The 23405-nt window shown below is 36.1% G+C and overlaps 1 protein-coding gene and 1 long non-coding RNA gene across 2 annotated transcripts in view; one reads left to right on the plus strand and one right to left on the minus strand.

The window, feature by feature from the left end:
• Window positions 1–23405, minus strand: part of arrb2b (arrestin, beta 2b) — a 52224-nt gene that overhangs the window by 27055 nt on the left and 1764 nt on the right. The gene's annotated exons all lie outside the window — the stretch shown is intronic.
• On the plus strand, window positions 15205–21664 carry LOC309492765. The gene is made up of 2 exons (XR_014203694.1): window positions 15205–20787; window positions 21026–21664. It is a non-coding gene; the product is annotated as an uncharacterized lncRNA (long non-coding RNA).

A 23405-nucleotide genomic window follows, 5' to 3' on the forward strand; every position in this document is an offset into this window, starting at 1 on the left:
ATTTCTTTAATAATCGTACATTTTTTATCATTTCAATAATAAAATATATATTTTAAATACAAATTTTTTAAAATTATTATTCAAATGATAAAAAATTTAATAAAGTATAACTATGGAAAAATCACATCCGTGAGAGAAATAAAGGAAGGTGTAAACAACAAAACTGGGAAAAATACATTGGTTAATTCAACCAAAGTGAAGGTTAGCTATTAAGAGATATGAGATAGTAGGTTAGATATGTTAGAGATTTTCCCCAACCCTCACATTTTTTAAAAGCAAAAGTACTGCAAACTTCATTAACCCATTACCATTTAGTGTAAATATGTACTTTTAATTAATACTGAGAAAGAATGCAGAATGCAGCAGGAAAAGGAAGAGTGAAACCTCACTCTCAGCAGGAGGTGACAAAGCACTCATCAAGAGCGTCAGCAGCGGCCGAACCTTTAGCACAGGAAGACGGGATAATACACACCTCACACATTCACTGACCTCTCCAAACAATACACGGGTTACACAGGCTGCTCACATGACCACTAAACACTTGACAAGAAATGCTTAAGTTTATAAATGCATGTGTGTGTTTCTTGAGTGAGATCTGATTATGGGCGTGTCTGTGATGTCATAAGTATGGATAGCATATGAGAGGAAATAGTCTCACCCTGTTCTAAGAGGAGTGGCGTCCCAGAGCTCCATCTGTTTCGAATGACGGATAAATAACAGCATGTGCTTTCTCCCTCTTTATTCCTTTCCCTTCTTTTTTAGAGTCTCTCTCTCTCTCTCTGAATCACCATCTCTCACTTTATTATGTCATCTATGCATCCCAATCCAAACCTCTTTAAACAGCCTGTTCTCCAAGGGGTCATCAGGGTTTGGCTGCCTAGCATGGCCCTGCTGGTCACTGATTGGAGATGCTGGAACTACGTCATTATGGGGACAAAAGAATCTTTCACCATTGACGGCTGCAAAAGTAGACGTGTATCCTAACAAAATACATTTTTGGCTAATAGTATATGTATATAGTGCAAATATATCATAGTTGTGGAGAGCCATTAAAAGCAGATTGGCCTTAAAATGATCCGTTTCTCTATCAGCTGTCTTTCTTTTTAATTAGATAGTCATTTAGTGAAGGGCTTGTGATGGTGTGCCTACAGCGTTGTCATGATGTAATTTACTTCATCTCCAGAGTAATTAGCCACATAGAATTTATGGCTCATGTGACTGGCTTTTTTTTTTACTACTTCAAATAATAGATCAATAAAACTGTATCCAAAATGAGTGCCTATGAGCAAACATGCCAAATTAACTAATTAAAAACAAACAAACCATATATTTGAATAAAATGTATACAGAAATGAGTGCCTATAAGAAAACATGGCAAGCAAGAAAACAACTAGCTAACTAAATAACAAACTAACTAAATAAACAAACAAACTCTGTAAATGAGTGCTCATAACTAAATATGGTAATAAAAAACAAACAAACAAAGAAATATATATATATATATATATATATATATATATACATACATACACACACACACACAGTACACAGTATACATATATACAGAGAGAGAGAGAGAGAGAGAGAGAGAGAGAGAGAGAGAGAGAGAGAGAGAGAGACAGAGAGAGAGAGAGAGAGAGAGAGAGAGAGAGAGAGAGAGAGAGAGAGAGAGAGAGAGAGAGAGAGAGAGAGAGAGAGAGAGAGAGAGAGAGAGAACTGCTTTGAACTGACAGCAGAACACTAGCACTCTGAACTGGAAGTGGAATGTGGCCGTTACCTCTCACCGACATAAAACCACACAGACAAGTCACCCAAAAGTGTGTCAGTAAACTCACACACGATGTTCCACCCACTTGAACATTCACAAGTGCCAAGCAAACGTCTGTGAAGAGGAATATTACGAGGAAGACTTGTAGGCCCGGCACTGATAGGCTGTTTGTTTATAGACAGAGATAGATGGAGACTGTTGACCCCATCCTCTTCAGTCATCAGCTCAAATCAGACTCAAAGAACATCAAACAATGGGCTTGTAGGTGCCAAACACGCACACACAAACTTCTGAAAGTTCTGAAATGACAAGAACAAAGAAATGCCTGCTGTTGGGATGCCAATTTATCAAAATGACACAAAAGACACAAATACACCCACAAATGCTTGCATTGGTACATTCTCATTCATGCTCACTGACAGCACCACAGAAGTGCAAATCTAGTAGCCTGTGTGCCAGCAACACTCATAATGAGTTTCTCAACAACAGAGTGCTTCTATATTTCACAATAGAAGGACTCCCAAGTTGCATTTTTGGTTATAATATAAGTGTTTGTGATCCACTTATTATCAATGCAGAAGTAAGTTATTTTACATGAAAATGCACGACTTCCAATTCATTTGCTGCCCAGAGTGTTACTGCCAGGATCCGCCACTAGACATCCTCATGAATTTAAAATTCATTAAGATGTTTTAATGTTAAAAATATTGCTGCATGTGATTTAAAGACATAAATTAATCAAATTTGGCAGTGTTATGTAAAATGACTTCTGTTCTGTCACTTGTCGTCAGCTATTTGATGCAAGGAGGCTTTGTCATTTATTCATTTTGCAGGCTTTCAGCATAAGTCATTGCAGTGCCGCTTCTGCAAGTTTTCATCACCTCACCAAGACATCCTCTTCAAGCACTACAGAACTTGCCATTAATCAGTTAATGCAACTTCCTTTCCCTGTTTACACCCAGAATGTGTTTGTACTTTAAAAAGTTAAAGTTTTTCTGTACATAACGCTTTTTCTGTACATAACGCGGAAATACGTAATTAGGCGCAGTTTACGCTTCTCCTCCGATCTCTTTATGTGACACTCCCACTTTCCCCTTGACCATCCCATGAATGCATATGCATGACACGGAAAGCGCATTTTGCCATTTTCAGTTCCCGCGACAGGCAGTCTGCGCTTTCATCTCGGTGCGTCCCGTTCGTACATACCTCGCCAAGGTTTTATGCGCACTTTGCGAAACAAATACGCCTGAAGTGGGCGCAAAAGCGTTAGTACATCTGGCCCTGAGTGTACCTGAGTGTACTTCCGGTTTTTCCCTTTTTTTCCTGACTTGTGGAGTCATTTGTAAATGTTTTAGATGTGTAATGTTTATAAATTGTTAAGATGCAGTTCATGAGCTCAAAGTACCTCTTGTGAGGATACAAAAATTCAAGTGAAGTTACACTGAACATTTGAAGTAACCCTCTCCAGTTACTTGCATTTATGGTGTTTTTGACGTTTTTGCACTTTAGCAAATATTTGCAGATGTTTAATGTTTAAACTGTTCAGCTGCAGTTTCATGAACTCAAAGTAACTAAATACTAAAATTTAAATGAAATTTCTCTAAACACTGGGTGACGTACACTCCTCAGTTACTTACATTTTATGGTATTTTTTGATGTTTTTGCAGATAATTGATGTTTTTCAAATAATTGCGATTTTGTTAATGTAAGGTGCAATTCATCAGCTTTGTGTATTGTATTTACCATTATAAGGTATTTTCACATTACTGTTGTAGATTTAATAAAATGTATTAAATAAACTATTATATTATTAAATAAACTGTGGCAGAATGGCTTGAGTGTTTAATATATAATGATGTAATACTTTTTTTTTCATTTGCTTTTGGGGCAACGGGGAATAAACAATACAGTAAAGTTGCTTTACTAATATAAATTTACCAATATACATTTTTAGTTTAGGTAAAAAAATTAAATAAAAAATAAAATAAAAAAAGAGTGCTACTACAATTTAAAATATATAATTGGGGCAATAACATGGTTTGGTAAACTTAATTTTTTTTCAATTGGTTCAATGTATTATTTCTCATTTAGTTAATGTTAACATTAACAGACTATTGCAACAATTGAAATTAAATGTAAAGAATTTCACTTGGGCCAACTGAAAAATTTAGATATGACCAGTCACTAGAAAATTGAGTTGGGAAGGTTATAATTTTTAATAAAAAATCATAAATGTAACAATTATTGAAAACTGGTGCTTTGTTTTGTAATAAAAGCAGCAATAACAGCCTCACAAAACAATAAATAACAGAACAAATTTTGATTTATGCCAAATGTTCTACTTGCCCTTCAATCAAGTCCTTTAGAGAGAAATCACAATTAAAAGCTAAAAAGTCAAGATGTATTCAGTGAAACAGCGAGGGCATTTAGTTCAGCTTGTTTAATGCTCTCTGTGGTAATTGATCTCAATATGAAAAATAGTGTTTTGATATATTTGTGATTTTTTTATTATCCAACATAGTCATAAAGTTGATGAAAACTTAAAAGGCTACAAACTTTATGAATTATAATTAGCGCATAGATTCAATATTAGCGAATAGCTTTTTTATTTTGATATCAAGTGAATGATATGACAAGCACAGAGGAAAACACAGCTTAACAAATATTATGGTTTGTACAATCCAAATAAGTTTCAAATGCTTGCTGATTATAAAAATGATGCTCTCCTCTGGAATGTTAGGAGTATTTTTAGAATTCAATAAATACCTTTATACTTAAAACACATAAAATAGAGCTGAACTTTATTACAAAAATTGAAAAACAGTACTCAACTATGAAAATGTACTGCACTTTTAAAATAAAAATATTCATATATTGATTAAACCTTGATCATTCATGTTAGTTTTTTTTTTTTTGCTGATAGTCGATTGTCCCAGCAATCAGTTATCGGTGCAGATTAATTGCCAAAACCGATCAATCAGTCGACTTCTAAATGATGTTTTATTAATAAAGAGTTGGGAAGCATTCAGTTAATCAACGATAAGAGGTAATATATACAGCAGACTTACCTCTGTTTGTTGACAGTTTATCAGCATCCCTCCACCACCCTTTCTCCACACTTTTAGTTCTAACTACTCCTTTACACAGGGGGAATACTCTGGGTTCGGGCCAAATTCCAAGCCCTCCCCCCAGACCGCACGCCAAATACGGATAAACCTTTACTCCTTCTAATTATATGCAAGTGTGAACTTGTGAACTTCTAATATATTCTTAAAAGCACTTCTCCATCTCTCTCTTTACTCATTATTTGCTTACCCGACACATTCCATTTCCATATTGTTGTTGCTCAATTTCCATATTTTTGTAGTTCAATCTTCAGTTCCTTCATTCTTTATCTCCTTTCCTTTCTCACATTCATTGATAATGAACATGATTCATTTTATTTCTTTCCTATATATCGACGTAATCAAGTCATAACCCTCCTATTCTTCACACTTTTAGATTATGAAAGTCACCAGCATGACCAGTGCTCTTCAATGAAGAAGAGATCTTATTAATACTGCATAACCGATAAACAGGTCTGGGTAAGCTGCCAAAGCCATATTCACACCTCGGTCTGTGTGTCAGCTAGCATATGCATGCACCTGCTAAAAACCACAGACTTTATATAGAAGCTCAGAAACATTCATAAACCTCATCAGAAGCAGACACACACATGCAATCTGCCTAATGTGCTCTTCATCAAATGGAAATGAGGCCCACAGAACAAAGGGTTAATTAAAAGGAGTGCATATGTACACCATGATCTGGTTTTTATGCACTTTATCCCAGTTAAGCTGCACACTTGCCTAAATATGCTGTATTTGGTTATCATAGCAGCCAGAAGAGTTTTTTTTTTTTTTTGCGTTACCATGACAACAGAATGAGGCATAAAGTTCAAGGCACACACACAAATACAGAGCATGCATTTGTTGAAGAAAGGAAAAAAGAAAGCAACCGTAAATTGGAGAAAAAGAACACCAGGCAGTGTGAATGTGGAGTGAAGCGGCTTATTATGTGCTTGCACATATACACAAAGCATTAAATGACTTTAAAAAAAAATATTATTACAAAAGATAATTATCACACACACATAATTACACTACAGTTCAAAATAAATTAATATTTTCATTTAGCAGTTATGCATTAAATTCATCAAAATCATTGTAAAGAGACTAAAGACAATACTAATAATAATGTTACAAAAGTTTTCTATTTCAAATAAATTCTGTTTTGAACTTTACATTCATCAAAGAATCCTGAATACAAAAAAATTTAAAGTATCCACAAAAATATTAAGAGGCACTGCTGTTTCCACCATGATAATAATAAGAAAAGTTTCTTGAGCAGAAAATCAGCATATTAGAGGGATTTCTGAAGGATCATGTGACTAAAGACTGGAGTAATAATGCTGAAAATTCACACACACAAAACGTCATATTACAGAAAATGTTTAAGATTGCACACAGTGCTAAAGTGGTACTAGCTACAAGGTCAACAAAAAAGACACTGAAATATTCTTGGGTTTAAAATAAAACCCATATTAATTTACTATGTTTTACTGTATACTAACAACTGCTTTTAGGCATTTGGCAGAACGTAAAGTTACCGTGATACATTTCTGAAAGGGAAACATTTATGGCTGCCATATGCCAAGTGTCAGGCTGAATATTTACCCTCAAGCAGACATATGATGTCACTTAAAACACACACAGATCACCTCAAACATGTTTAAACCTTATTTTGTTCAATCATGGAGGATGATTTTGCCGGTCGTATCCTAGTTACTGGCATCCATTTACAAACACAGCAAAGAAACATACACAAATATACACAAGACCATATATCTCTGCTCTGCAGGAATGCAAATATTAGTAATTGTACACAAATAGACAAATACACAGAGAGAGAGAGAGAGAGAGAGAGAGAGAGAGAGAGAGAGAGATGTTCCTGTGCCCTCATTCAAATGTAAAATGCAAAAGACTTACCCTTTGAACTGGCTTTGAGTCAGTGTGTTTTAAGTTTTTTTGCTTACAAAACCATTTTTGGACATAAAACTAAACAAAAACTTTAGACAAGTACAAACACACAAAGTGAAGATCTCTACTTTGTTCGCTCAGATTTATTTTTTATATCTGTTTTGTTACTTTTCCATTTCTTTTCTAAAATCTCTTCAATTCACCCTCAGCCAATCAGAGGCCAGGACTGATTCTGATGGATAACATTGATGACATCATTCTAAAAAAGTAGCCACGTTCCTACAGATCTGACAATGGAGCCTGTAACAGCACAAGGACACACACACACACACACACACACACACACACACACACACACACACACACACACACACACACGCACACTGAGGAGACAAACTCGACCAGGCACCTTCATTAGTGCCAAGGACTGTGAGCAGAGAGAGAGAGAGAGAGAGAGAGAGAGAGAGAGAGAGAGAGAGAGAGAGAGAGAGAGAGAGAGAGAGATGGGAAAATCAATCAGGGTCTCAATTTAATTTGGGAAGGGTAAAGAGGGGCTAAATAAAGGCAAAAAAAGCTTTACAAAAATAAAGTGGCCTTGTATGAGCATGAAAGTAAATCAATTACAAAAAGCAAGCACAACTCTTCAATTATGATCACATTAAACACTCTAACCTCCGGTTTTCCCTTGTAAAAGTACACACGAAGGTATAGAGTTACACCATGCACAATTACTTGATATTTATAATGGTGTGATTCAGTTGAATGTTTTTTTAGTCTATGTTCGGAAAACTATTTCCACAGGGATATTGTGCAGAGTATGTGAATTTTATTTTCAATGCATAGCATATCTGGATTATTTTCTAGATTTGGCAAAATGTGCAGAACATAGCAGAGAACACTGTGAGGAACACTGCATCCCATAATGCAATGCACTCAACATTAACTTTAAGTGTGATAAATGAACAGACTGTAACTATCATCTCTTGCCTGATTTAATTAACAGGATGGCCAAGAATTAAGATATTTTTACACAGAAAAAGAGGAAAATAACCATTTGTATTTTCAAAATAAAATTTGGAGCCAATAAATAAGCATCGTAGTGAGGTCATGTGTCACACTCTACTGTTTGTTTAACGCATACCGTTATTTAAAAAAAAAAAAAAAAAAAAAAAAAAAAAATGGAAAAATGGATAAAGAACTTGCAAAAAGATGGAACGTGGATTAAGATAAGCAAATAGCAATTTAAAAGTTGCGTTTATGGTTACATTTAGCCTACATGTTTTTACATTATCATTTACATTTATTTACATTGGACCTGGACTCCAAGTCCTATATAATAGTTTACTCTTGATATTAAGAACGTATTGCAACTAAAAAAATGAAAAATGAATAAAAAAACTGACACACTTCACTTGAGTAACGCCGCCTGGTTTCGTGACTAATGCTGTAATTGTAAGCAAAGCAAGTAAATAATGAAGTGTCCAGTAATCAGGATACCACAGGCTATAAACACTGCAGGGCTGGTTGACGTTTACGCACAAGATTACGCATAAGTTTACAGCATTTTGTCATGTAAACCAAACCCAAGTCAAGATCTGAGTCTGTGTGTTTCCCACATTAGTGGCTGTCAATTTTCAGCACGGCCAGAGGCTAAACCCAAGACTTAATACCAAATCACCCACTGAATTCTGCCTATTGTTTCGGCAGATTACAGCGTGCGTCATTTGTCAAGGATTGTGCGCTTTTCCAATGAGCAGCGACCGGCTAGAGACGCACTAGTCAATAAACACTAACACTAACTAACACTGGTATTTTAATATGGGTCACGACCAAAAAGGCTAATTCGACAGGAATGTCTGGGTCTCAAAAGCAACATTGTTCATGACTCCATCCTTAAAAAAAAACTAAAAAACTATAAATTGCACTTACCATATTTATAAGAGGTGTTAAAAACGAACACATTGAAAATTCAATGAGACAAAAGTAGGAAGTGCCAAACTGCACGATTGTGTTCTCTGTTCCTGTTTTTGGTCTATTTATGTGCTTTCATAATCCACTTTATGTCCAGGCTAAATCAGCTTACGGGTGTTTTAAACACGGTTTCTGAACATTTTGTCTCTCGGGTGCCACTGAGAGTTATTATGGAAGCTCCATCAGGCCACACAAAGGCTAAAGTGAGAAATCAGGGTGCTGGAGAAGCTGACAGCACAGCACACTGGTAATTGCTGACTGAGGAAGATCTACTTCAGCTTTCAGGATCAGAAACGGCTCATGCGTCACCGAATGCGTCTGCGGTAGCATGGAGCCAAAAATTTGGAGGTGAAGAAAAAAAACAACAACAGAAGAATGGAATGAAGTCACGGGGAGAGAAGGAAAAAAGAGCGACAGCTTTTGCATTTACTGATGGAATTAACGATCGACTGAGTAACGATCTAGACTGGTGCAAGCACAAGGCCAGTAAAAGAGAACAAGCGATTAATAAATAAATGATTGGTTAGAGCCCGCCATTAAACTATAAATGGCTCATAATATACTGGCTTTCAATGTCAGATAACTGCGGAACAGACTGCTATGTGCGAACACACATTATGGCTTACAGTGCATTAAACTACAACTTTTGATTGTACTCTGCATTTTTCAGTTATGCAATTCACAGAATAACTTTCATTTCCAAATACATAAATGGGTACAACTGAGCCTTCTTCCTTTTCAGAGAGTCTAGAAGCCACGCTTTATCTCTATGTTGCGAACGCAATCATTAAATGAAAAGCTGGATTATTTAAACATTATTCTTATAAATCAGGAACATCTTAAAATGAAGCAGCAGGAAACAGGAAAACTATGGCATATGTAAATGACTGCAACACACAATCTTTCTTTAACCTTTATAATGATTAACATTACATTGCCCCCCGATTTAAAGATGTCAAATTAATAGATTACTGTAGTAAATACAATACTGAATTGTGGCAAAAGAGCTATTTGGTCAGCTGACTAAAACATTTTTGTTAGTGCAGCAATAATCAATGTGTAACTACTGATAAAACACTAAAAAGATGCAAACATTGCTTTTACAGCCATGCAGCAAACTGGTGACCTCATAATTCCATGTAATATACTGTAAATATACACACATATATATATATATATTAGTAAAAGTTCCTGCATATTTTCTCCGAAATACTATGAATCAGATTGAATGTTGTGAAGTAAACAGGACCATCCATTTACTCCTGAAAATAAAAGGCGGGGGCGAGAAAACTGCACTTGTCAGAACTACTGTGATGAGTGAAAATACAGTGTTTAGGAAAGACTATAAAAAGCGAAGTGCTTGACATTAATTTCATAATTAATGATATTAACATGACATTAATGAGCATAATTGTACTGCACTTGATGATGATTTGCATTATCACTCAGTTTCAGGCCTGGTGTTTTCTTATTGTCCTCAAATGTACTGACACTAAGTAAAGAAAGGTCTTTTCAAATTTGACTGCTGACAGTTTGATACTCTGAATGATTAGTAACACTACTGGAGAACTAGTGCACTGCTTAAGCTGCGTTCACACTACACGCGACAAAGCGACACGATACCATTCATTTCAATGGGGAGCGGGCGACTTCCGGCGACACGCGCGGTCGCGACCGTTGGTGACTGGATGGGGCGTGTCTGGCGACACGACAAAGTTGAGAAATGTTTAACTTTATGCAAATGAAGAGCGACTTTCGCGAGCGACAACCAATAGGAGTGGAGCCTGGAGCGCGCGTCATCATCCTTCTCTGCTCAGCCCCTCGCCCCATCGACAGTAAGATGGAGGAGTATTTTTTTAAATCTAAAATGCTACTGTTATTGTGTCTTGAAATGTAGTTATAAGAGTTTTTCAGTCGAGAATGTAGTTGTTTAAAGCTCAAATATGTGGTGTGTTTATACAGATAGCGCCTATTTTCAATTTTGATCTGATATTTTCGGAGTTGTGAGACCCAGGTACTCGTTCATTTAACTTACATGCTTTACGAGTCTAAATATTTAATATTTTCCCTCCAGAATGTTTGTTTTTAGCGGCAAGAAAACTGATTCGCTGTCATTGGATGTTATTCATAAACATTACAAGGCAACCAGTAGTGGGAACGCACACTAGCGACCTCATCGCCAGCCACCGGCGACATGCAGCGACAAAGTCGCTTGTAGTGTGAACGCAGCTTTACTGAGCAGCATACACTGACAACTGTACCACTGCATACCAGTAACATTCAGAAGTTTGAGGTCAGAAAGTGGCATTAAATTGATCAAAAGTGACTGTAAATACACATATGATGTTACAAATAAATGCGGTCCTCTTGAAGATTATATTCAAAGAATCCTGAAAACTATTGATAATAATAAGAAATATGTCTTGAGCACCACATCAGCATATTAGAATGACTTATGAAGGATCATGTGACACTGAAGACTGGAGTAATGATGCTGAAAATGTAGCTTTGCCAAACACAGGAATAAATTGTATTTTAATATATATTACAATAGAAAACAGTTATTTTATATTGTAACAATGTTTCCCAATATTACAGTTTTCACTGTATTTTTGGTCAAATAAATGCAGCTTTGGTGAGCATAAGAGACTTCTCAAAAACATAAAAAAATCCTACCGACCCCAATATTGTGAATAGTTGTGTATTTTGATAAACAGTATGTAAATGACAAGAAACATTTTCAGTAGTTAGAGTCCAGCTACTTTTTAGTTGCATGATTAAATAATAAGTAAGTAAAGTGATATTGAATAAAACCCATGGCCAATTTTATATTTTATTCATCACACCAACTCCATTTCTGCTGCCAAAGTTACACCATCTTGTTCACATTTAATGGGTTGAGCATTCAATCAGAAAGTGAAAATGACCATCACAGAGGTGCATCAGAGAAACGGACCGTTTTCCTCTCAGGAAATCTGTACAGGGACCACACAAAAGCAGCGCACAAGTGAATAAACTGAGAACAAATAAGAGAAACCGATTATCTGACAAGATATTCAACTTGACACTAGCTTTTATTCTCTCTGAGTCTCACTTGCGTGTTTGAAGACAAGAAATGAAGGTCTGAAATCCTTTGAAAAACCTCAGATAGAAAGATATGAAGGACGTAGGGGTGAAAAATGCACTTGCACCGCGATTCATCTTAAATCTGACGACGCATCTATAACATGGTTTGTTGAAAATAACAACGCGTCAAACAGACAGAGTTCGGCTAATGTCTGTTTCTGTCGATGGATAAACCTTCTGGCTTCCCAATACGCTACAACAGCGATGATGGAAATTTTTTGTATTGTATTTATTTGTGCTGTTGCTTGTAGTTTGATTATTTGTTCATATTTTCTTTATTTTTATTTGACATAGCACACACTGTACCAAAACTTTGACCCCTAAAACCGTTTCAAAATGGTGATGCTTCAGCAATTAGCAAGCAACAATGTGGCACACAATGCCAAGGTGGCACTCTCTCACGTCTCACACTTCGACCTGTGTGAAAGATAACACACTCGGTCAGCATAATCTTGCCCTGAAAATTTTCATCTGGTGAAATCTTCCTTTAATGTTAAGGATAAACATTCATATTTGTGAGGTCCAAAATTACCTGGCCACACCTGACAAGAGCGGGTGAACTTAGAAAAATGTCAAGTCATGAAAAAAGAAGGCTATTGGAGCTCCTTAAACGGAGGGCCTCTCTTTTGGTGAGAGGTAGAGGAAACATAAGAGAGCAAAAAAGCTGATAATATCACAAGTCAGCTTATAAACACATTCCATTCTGTTCCCATATCAGTTTGAGGAAGAAAGGTTGCTGCGCTTTAGCGGAATCATCACATATATCCTCATCCCGGTTTCCTCTCTCTCCAGCCAGAAAACCCGAAAAGGAAACTCAACCCTTTTCCACACAAACTCTATAGGTATTATAATAATAATATACACAATTTTTGTTTTAAATAAAAAAAGTAAATAAAAATGTAAATAAAGTAAGTAAATAAATGAATGAAGTAGCCCAAGCACTATGGACAACAAAGAAAAAATGTGGAGGAATCTGCAACACGATGGAAGAGAATTGCAAAAACACGATTAGTAAAGAAAAAGGTTGATAGAAAAAGTTTGAAAAAAATAAATAGAGAATGAGCGAGAGAGGAAGGAGGAGAAGAGTGGAGTCAGAGCCCTTGCCTAATCTTGTGGTGGTCACACTTCCTTCATTCTGCCTGTGCGCATCCTGTTCTTATTGTGTAGGTGAGAGAAACCAGCAAGGGTTTGAGCTATGGGCCGCACACAGATATATACATGCAAAAGCCTCAGAGTCAGTAGAGACAGACAGCAGATAGGAAGACAGAGGCATCGCTGTGAGAGAGAAACTTGTGGTGAGTGTCAACGATTCCAGTAGCACCTCGGTGTGAGGAAAAAGAAAGAGACAAACTTTCTTTACGCAAACCTTAGCTTCTATTTACCCTTAATATTTGAGGTTGATGAATGATAGGCGTATTAGGCGATCATTTGGATTTCCTGCACGACATACTGTAATTACCACATGCACCAGCCGTGTTAATGATCTGTCCGTCATTGTGTGACTTCCCCACTTCTGTGGAGGTTTTTTTCCTGTGACTAACCGACTTATTCAAATTTGGTTGACAAAGCTTCTCCTCGTAGACTAGGGGGCATCCCTATTCGTTTCATTATTTAGCTGTTCAAATCTTCCTCACAGCACTAATATTTTTTTGGTTGTGTGGTGCTAATGTGTCATTTAAAGCAGACAAAGTACTGAATCATGCCCAGAAGAAGACAATGCAAAAAGTAGGAAGGTCTTTATAATGTATTATAACATTATTAATTGATGACCTTTAAAGAGTTTTCAAATATTCTAAGACTATATATGATCTAGCGACTTTGTTGCATTTCTTTGGCATTGCATTTGACCGTCAGGTGGTTCAGTTACCAGCCTGAAAACATTCATATCTGTGAGGTCCAAAATTAGCTTGCCACACCTCCCAAGAGCGGGAGAACAGAGAATAACGTCCAGCCGTATATATTTCTGGATGTGACACAATGACCTTTCCACAAATATGAAGAAAATAAATAACAAATAGTTCAATGACAGTTCAATGAGACAAATAAATAAACGATGATAAACAAAAAGGAATTATTTTCATTCTTTGTGGAAAACAGCAGCAAGTAAAATATTGCAACATTTTGTAATATATTATTTGTTGCTACATAAATGCAAAACAAACTAACAAAAAAAGAAGCTCCACAAACTCAGAGAACTGTGTATGTAAACAAGCACAAATGCATCCATTATTACTAGAATGTCACTTTATTTTAGAACTTGAATGTCCTTTTTTTCTCACATTTGGCCCTTGGAGAGTGTTAATATTTGACCCTGCATATTTTAATAGTTTTCACAAATACTTTAGACATTTAGTTGGAAAGCGGCCTCTACCAATAGAAAATATAACAAACAGGAAGTAGATAGTATTAGTTAGTGACAGGTGACACTGAATCAGAGAGTTGCTGTCCAGAGGGTTTCAGCTTCCTCAGTTATTCGTCTGGCCTGTCTAAATGTCAGAACAAAAATGACACGAGTTATGGGAACAGCATATTCCACATAATAAAGTCCTTTCAGTATCTTTCTGAAGTCTCCCTCTCAGAAACACACTTAATAACAACCCAACCTCAGGGCAACGGGAGAGCTACAGCCTTGCCATAACTCACATGTACAAACATGAATAATGTATCCCACACTCACACATGAGAAAAATCGAAATGATCAGAGTTTATAATTTCCAAACAATGAAAAAACAATAGCATTGAGAAAGATGCATGCAGATAATGCGAGTGCAGAGATGAGAAAGGCACAAGTCAAGCATTTGCTGCCTTCCTGAACATGCAAGTTTGCGTCAACACCGCTCGGCGTGTGTTCCTGTTGCCTGCTGACTCTGGGTGCGTGTTTGCATGTTTTTCTAGCTCAAGAGAGAACAAGGAAAACAGCAAAACTTACAGACCAAACAGACAAATATGGAATGAAAAACATTGCACGCCCTTGTTTATGGAAATATATTCCAGTTGCCACTGCAAGTCATGCTGTTGTCAGGGAACGCTGTCCTAAGCCTTGTGACCCTAATCATTTTTTTGTCCTGGGCCCCATGAATTATAACATTGGACCTGCCTTTGAGCGTTTCCCACATGATTTTGTGAGACTATCACAAACAGTCTTCTCAAACACACGATTGTATCGATTATATCGTTGCACCACCAGGTGGAGACAAGTGACGTAAAAATATTTGTCATTGAATCATTAATTCAAAAAATAATTCATTATTCTAACAAGTGTAGTATTTATGAGCGAGTCACTGAATCATTCATTGAAACCTTTTTTTATTTTTTTTTATTAAGATTAATTAAACATTTTAAATAGACTGCAGCAATTAACATTTTGTCAGAACCTCTCGTACATGACATGTAATCTTCTTTCGTTGTCTGTTCACAAACATGGGCGAATTATGATCTCTGTTTGAAACCAAAAAAAATTGTGTTTCTCAATTTATCCAGAATTGTGCAGGTCTATTTTAAAGTTAAATTAATCAATCTGGTGAACTTTTGAAAGTTCAAAATGAAGAGCTCCAACTCATGTTCAGTGTGCAAATTGAACAAACAAAAAAAAAGTCAGTGAACTTTAAAGGGGACTCAACCCTCTTTTTAGATGTGATATAGTTGCAGTCTACAATACATTCACACTGGTGTCTTAGGAAGCCAAACAATTAGAATAATAATAATTACGGTATTATTATTATCCCTATGACAGTAATAGCCATATACTGTAAAACTAAAACAAAGTGTTACTTCTGTCTGAGAAACTACAATGACCACAAAGAAATTATTATAAAGAGCTAAACAAGATTCAGCAAAATGGAACTTGAAATGACAGAGGAAACAACCAAGGTCATTAAAACAGCAAAAGGTTGGAGAGGTACTGTAAAACGAACATATTCATGAGTTATGCACCATATGCAATATTATATTTCATTATTATATTCAAGTTTACTCAAAATAAGTTTCTGGATCTAGACAAATAAGAGTTTTTTCCTCTTGAAGAGAGCGGCGAGAGATAGAAGAGCAGACACGGTTCTTATCAAAGCATTGGATTGGACTTTACGGTTGGTTTACACATCACAACACAAATATAAACTCAGGATCAACACTTGTTTAGGACAACCACAGAAAAAAAAAAATAATCATGGAAAAGAATGTGTGACACTTCAAAGTTGATTGATAATTGTCATGCGCTGCCAAGAGAAAGCAAGACATTAATAATAGCAGCTCAGATCCCATTTGCTTGTATAATCTGCGGTCTTTGGTTCAGTCTGCTTACACAACGTTCTTCAAGTTCATCTCTAAATACAGAGTTAATGGAACACAAGAAAATAGCACTTCAATTAAGTCCTCCTTCAGCTGTATAAAATAAAGGCTTTTCCAAATAATGCATTAAAGGGATAATCAATTTATATATATTTTTTTATATTTTATATTGAACTATTTCATTCATAATAAATTACATTTCCTGCCTTTAAATTTTTTAGGATATTGGTGCGCATAACTATATATGCCTACTAGTTATATTGCTTAAATTTGTTCCCCGGTACAATTTTGCGATGTCTACTTATATAGCATTTTTAAGAAACTTATTTTGCTTTTTTTTGTGATATCTGGCAACCCTTCACCTGAAGCTTTAATGAAGAGAGGGAAGAGTTTAGAAGAGAGTAGAAGGAGAGCAGCAGTATGCAAACTGAACAGCAGTTACTGTTAAGGCCCCGATATACTCACGGCGAAGTCCTTTTTCGTTCTTCGCTTTGGGGTAAAAAGAAGTTAGAAATACATGAGCAGCGGTATACTGTTAGCGAACGTCCTGACGCCGCCCAGGCTGCTAAAGGAGCGCCGTTTAAATAATTATGTTAATATGTGCTGCACGCTTTTCTTTCATGGCTAAACAAACAACAAAATGACAGCGATGAGAAAACGGTAGTTAAGAAAGCATCTGATCATAGCGATGTGGATGTTTGCACGAGCTCTGCAGTTCACCATTTCATCACGTTTACTTAAATACCACTTTATACAATAGATTGTTTAAAAGCAAGCATCTTTACAGAATTAATCATTCAAGTACAACAACATTTTCCACTATAAAGCGGCTCTCCAGTGTCCAGTGTTTTTACTCACGGACATCCAACCGAGAGAAACTGAACAGAAGAAATGAACTGGCAAAGATTTCCACGTCAAAGAAGGCGGAGCCTCAGAGCACACTTACCAATTACGTAATCACCACGGACCAATAGTAGTTCGAATGTGTTAACTAGCCGGAAAGTTCCTGAAAGTTTGCTTTTGAAAGCTGTTTCAAACTCCAGAAAGGAACACAAAATTACCTTCGTTTTGGCCTGATTTTGTTCGAAATGACGTCACACCAGTTCTTTGATTTGGCTTTCAGTATATCGGGGCCTTTAGTGCCAGTTGGTCAGGAGTTATCTAATAAAGTAGTCTAAATGATACACACCTTGTAACCGTGTTATTATTTTACTCTAGCCTGGTGGGCTACTCTAGACTGAGATTCCGCCGTGTGCCGGTAACTGTAAATTTTTTACGGCTATTTTCTATTTATATCTTCTAAAGATATTGATATAGGAACTGCTGTTGTAATGTTGAGTAAGCTTAATTCACAATGCATTCAAAGTTTGTTTGTTTTTTTGCTCTTTTTCCACACGGCAGCAAAATCATGCTTTCCAATTTACTATATGGTTGACTTCATATTCCAAACAGTTTACTTGTCCTAAAGACAAGAACCAGAAAAATGCCTAACATCAAGCCCTGATAACCTCAATAATACTGTAAACAAATCCTCCCACATGACAAACAAGTGGACACTCACATTTGGTGGTGTGTGCGCAGTAAAAATTATGAATTTAAACATGCAAAGAGAACATGCAAATGTCTGAAATGCAAAAAAACATGCAAGACCAAAGCTTTGAGAAGACCAAGCAGGAAGAGACAGTGCTGAGACAAATAGAGCCAGTAATGGATGGAGATAGTAAATGTGTGTGTGTGTGAGAGGGACTTAATCAATCTCACTGTTGTCTTAGGATGGAGCCAAGGGAAGCACCAAGGATGTCTGGTTATAATCACCTGTCAGCCGTTTACACGTGCAGACAATTTACAGAACACTATGCTAACCACTCAGACACCATGTGACGTCACAGAGCAAATGTGCACTAGCACCCATAATTACAGCCTATTTTAAAGAGCTTGTTGCTCGTACTTTCAACAGCCCACATCTAGGAGCAAAGTAAAAGTTATTTGGAAAAAAGATATAGAGGTCAAGTACAAGCAATTTCCTAATTAAAACAGCAATATAATGGAAAAAAGGAACCCAGCTGAGATTGCTTTTCCATTATATTATTTTTCCATTGGTGAGGTGCTGTGTGTGTAAATGTTATTTTTCTAGACCACTTCCTATTGGGAACTTAAACTGCTGAATTCTTCAGAATTCCAGCTTCCCGTGATAAGAGCTTTACAATATCTTATATGCACAGGGCTATACTCCTGACAATAGAAAAAGTACAATACAGTTATTTTTAGCAAAAGATACTGCTTGCTGAGACAAGAATCACGATTACTACTGCTCAACTTCTACTGCTTTGAACTTCGTTCAAACCCCTAACCCCAACATATGTAACTCATCCCAAGCTACATGGATGATAGCTTAAAGTGTGTGGCTTATTAAAGAAAACTATCATATTACTTTTCTAAGTAAGTCAAGACCAGACTTGCGATTTATATCTGGCAAGATGATAAAATGGGGGAAAAACAACAACATAGATTTACACTGACACCCTTACCCAGAACACCCTAGTAACCGTATACAAACCAGCTGAAAATGACTAAAATCTCCATGGCAACCAACCAGATAGTGGCAAGTTTTGGGCTGGCAAGCACCACATATTTTCTTCATAAAATGTAAAAATGTACAGTGAGCTTTAGTTTTTGCAAGTGTGGCCTTATTCAGCAGACATAAACCCACAACATCTACGAAAACGAAACCCGTGGAGCGGAACATCATTCCTTTAGGACAAAATCCCATGAGAAGGGTTAACAGTCCACAAGCTAGACTATGTTAGAGGAACTGGCCACCAGTTAAATTTAGAGACTTAATCCATCAGTGCAGACAGGTGTCTAAATAGTCTCTAGTGAATTGCCCTTTCTGCCTAAATTGAGATAATGGATCCATCAGCTGATGAATTAGAGGTGTGTATGTGCGTGAGAGATAAACACACACACACACACACACACACACACACACACACACACACACACACACACACACACACACACACACACACACACACACACACACACACACAAACCTGGGTGGCAACAGCAATATTGTGACCATGTTGTGAGCCATTACTGATAGCACCCTTTCCATTTAGGTCAATAAGACTCTAGGGATAGTTCACCCAAAAATTCATTATCTATCATTATTTACTTATACTCATGACATTCTACTCAAACTGCATGAACTTCTTTCTTCTGCGGAACACAGAAGACAATATTTGGAAAAATGTCAAAGCATTTTTCTCCCATTCAATAAGTCAATGGGGTCTAATGCTGTTTTGGGTTATCGTATGGGCAATTTTATTTATTTTTTAAGTTTAAAAATTCTTCGAAATATCTTCTTTTGTGTTTCATAGAAAAACAAAAGTCGTGTGTGAGAAAATGACAAAATATTCTTTTTTTTAAATTGAACTATCCCTTTAATTGCACAAACAAAATGTTCCATTTCTATACGTTTCCCCTGTCAAATGTTCACCGCAGACTAAGAGGAAAAACCAAACTAGAGAAACTAGAGAGCCTGTAACATTATCAATCACTGATGAAAGAGAGAGTGGAAAGGGCACGAGGAGAGAACTAGAACATGAGAAGGTGAAAACATGCACAAACGAATACATCACGCTCATGCTAATCGCACTAATGCAGATGTGATTTAATGGACCACACCAATCAATCACCCTACAAAAAGAGGACAACAACATACGAGTTTGAGCATGCAGATGTCACAACACAAGCTGGAGTATGGGGAATATATACTAACAGGATATTGCGCAAGTATGGTGCAAATCCAAAAACACTGGTATAGAGCTACATGACATTTAGTTCAGCATTTAAACTAATGCTGAACAAAATGTTTCCTTCCACTTTTTCGGTTCTGGTCTTACCAAAGTGATTCCCTGCGATTACAAATCTCTCTTGTCGTCTACCCCTTGAGAATGGACTGAAGAGCCATCGTAAACATACACAAGCTAATAAAGTTTGGCTTGGATGTATTAAAAACAGCTGTACAAGTTTCAAATTAGGCAAACACAGCCTTCCTGCTGTTTCACTCTTGAATCCTTCTTCTATCTACACCTTATTTCCCCATTCCTCCATTTCATTCTTCTTCCCTCGTTGTCCATTGCTTGCTTCCTAAATGTTGCTCGTTTTAATACATTCGTGTAGGGATGCACGATATATCGGTATCGGCCGATATATGTTCATTTTTAATGTTATCGTTATTGGCCCGATAATAAAATTTGGCCGATATATTAAAGCTGATAAATGTTGTATTATTTCCTTCAGCTGAGACACTTCAGATGTGCACTGTTCGCCATGATGTTTTTGAATTGCTTGAAATATGATTGTAATCACTTTGCAATGGAAAATACAGTTAAGTGCAACATGTCTGTCTTATAGGCTACATCAAATTATAATGAGAATATCATTATAATTGTGTGATTGGGACATGGATTTCAATGGTGAGCCTTTTTTTTTTTTAATCAGGCACTCAATTATTTAAAAATTTGTATTTAGTTTATCGGGCAATATATCGGTTATCAGCTTTCAAATATAAAGAATTATCGGTTATCGTTACCACCGCATCCCTACATTTGTGTTATTTACTCTTACGGGCATTACTATTAATCCACATTTTCTTACACTTAAACCTTAAAAACTTACAACAAAGTTTTTTAAAAGCTTCAAAACTTACAACAAACCACTAAACTGAAGATTTTGAGATGAGCACAAAGATGTTACATCATTACATGCATAAATAAAAATGAAATATGCCAAGCATCAGTTCAATAAAGAATAACACAAGAAGAATGGATCTATAAAAAAAACGTAGTAGGATAACACTTTTTTTTACTGTGTCCCTGTAAGGGATAATGTACATCCAGCCGGATGTTATCGCAGGATCCAAACCCAGACAGGGTGATCACCCTGAAGGGGTTTGTTCTGCAATAACAACCAGCTGCATGTACATTATCTCACTTATTACATGGCTACTTGCTACATAAGTAAATAATTAGATGGAATATTGACTTGAGTCTAAATATTTTATTAGCTCTTTAAACGCACCATGAAGAAATCAGTTGCTAGCAAGCGGCTGGATCAAACATTTAAGAGATACGGTACAGTCATATGACTATACCACTTATTACATGGCATTTTGCCACATAAATAATTATGGATACAAGATATTGATTTGAAATGAAAGTTAACTGTTAAAAAATTATACCTATTTATTATCTTGTAATCCATTACAGGGTACAACAAAACAATCATCGCAAAATGGCAGCAGCTGCATTTGTATGAAACAAGAGAGCGAGTCTGCGAAGCCCGGATAACATAAATAATTGTACACAAATATTAATTTGAGTTTTAATATTTTATTATCTCACCGAACATAAAACCCCAGATGAGGTTGTGTTATTAGTTTTTACCGGTTGTTATAGTAGGATAATAACATGCCACTGGATGACGCGATTGACCAATCAGAATCAAGTAGCCTATTCCACAGAGCCGTGTAATAATTTACAATAACAGTATATTATGCATAATTACAAGCAACTAACCTTAAACCAAACCCTAACCCTAATAATATGTTGGTCATTAATATTACTCAGTACTTAAATGTATAATAACACTGAAACAGGGGCACTTTAAAATAAAGTGTAACCCAAAGTAATTTTGCCACCTGGAAAAATTAGGCAGACAACAAAATAAGACAAAACAAATATTACTAAATAAGGAATCAGTTACTGTATTTAAACTTGGATGCAACTTGGTTTTAGCAAAAACGAAACGTTACAATAAGCAAGCATATATATGTGAAAAGAAAAATGGATCTCACAGTATTGGCCTCTTGTTGATACATCCTGTTTCATTAACCCGGAAAATGTGCAATTATCAAACATGAAAAAAAGATATAGACACATAGAGGGGATTTCATAAGAGCAGCACAAACCACTGAGCTTCACGATCCCCCACCACCCCCACACCAGACAGCCTCCACATCAACTCCAGTGACTGAACCACAAGAGAGGCTGAATCAGAATCTACCTAGCAGAAACACGCAAGGCTATACTATTTAGATCTATGAGGTCTTAGGTGTCAAAATCTGTTAATAAATGGAAATTATAATAAATTCAACAATTATGGAGTGGTAGCGAGCTTTAATTTACCCAAGGCTAATTTGAAAGCACAGAAGGGCCGATGACACCTACATAAAACGCCTCTTTCCCAGCTTTGCAGCGCTACGAATGTGTGTCAATCAATACGCGCTAAGTTTGCTGTGCATGGTGGGCTGATGAACAACTGCTCCCCACGCACAAAAGTCATGCTATTTAATCTTATTACAATACAATAACTATGCAACAATCACTGCTCTCCTTTTGAAAGCAAACGTTCACATTTCAGCAGCAAAACCAAGCCTTGAGAAGAGAAATCTAGAGGTTAAAGGTATAGTATAGTCCATCCAAAAATGTAAATATTTCACTATTCACATGCATCTTTTATCCATACAATGAATGTGAATGGTTTCCAAATTGAAACACCCTTTGTGTTCTGGCAAGGAAAGAAAGCCATACAGGTTTGGTATAAAGTGAGGTTGAACCCTATAAATACTAAGATATCATATTTAATACATTAATTTCTAAGGCCTCTAAACAGTCATGATCAAAACTGTTGCACACAATCTACTACTGTACATGCCCTCTGCCCTCTGATTGATTTTCATACCTAATTAATGTCCACCTTCAGGACATGTGTCTTTTTGCTGTTAAAACTGAATGATTTTTATAGAACGCTAACGCAAGAATAACTGTTGTTAGCAATATTTTAAGATAACCAGTTACTGGACTGAAGCAACTTAGGCTTATTTGTTTAAAGATTTATACATGCATCTTTTTTTTTATAGAAAAAAATCGTGTTAAAATGTATGCATAATATTTATTTATTTATGATTTAACACCATATCAGCAGCAATGGCTATATTCATGGCAATCAACAGTATTTCAATAATATAAAAAAAGAATTATGATAACAATATCACTTCAATACACTGTTTACAATAATTCAACAATTTTGTCTAAAAAAACAATCAACAAAAACATACAAATATACCAATAACAACAACAGTAATAACAATAATAACATAGAATCTTTCAATTTAATATATGATACAAATTCTACAATTAATCCAGGAGAAAACTTTTTAAAAATGTCTC

This window comes from Leuciscus leuciscus (assembly GCF_965113295.1).
Source record: "Leuciscus leuciscus genome assembly, chromosome: 2".
Classification (NCBI taxonomy): domain Eukaryota; kingdom Metazoa; phylum Chordata; class Actinopteri; order Cypriniformes; family Leuciscidae; genus Leuciscus; species Leuciscus leuciscus.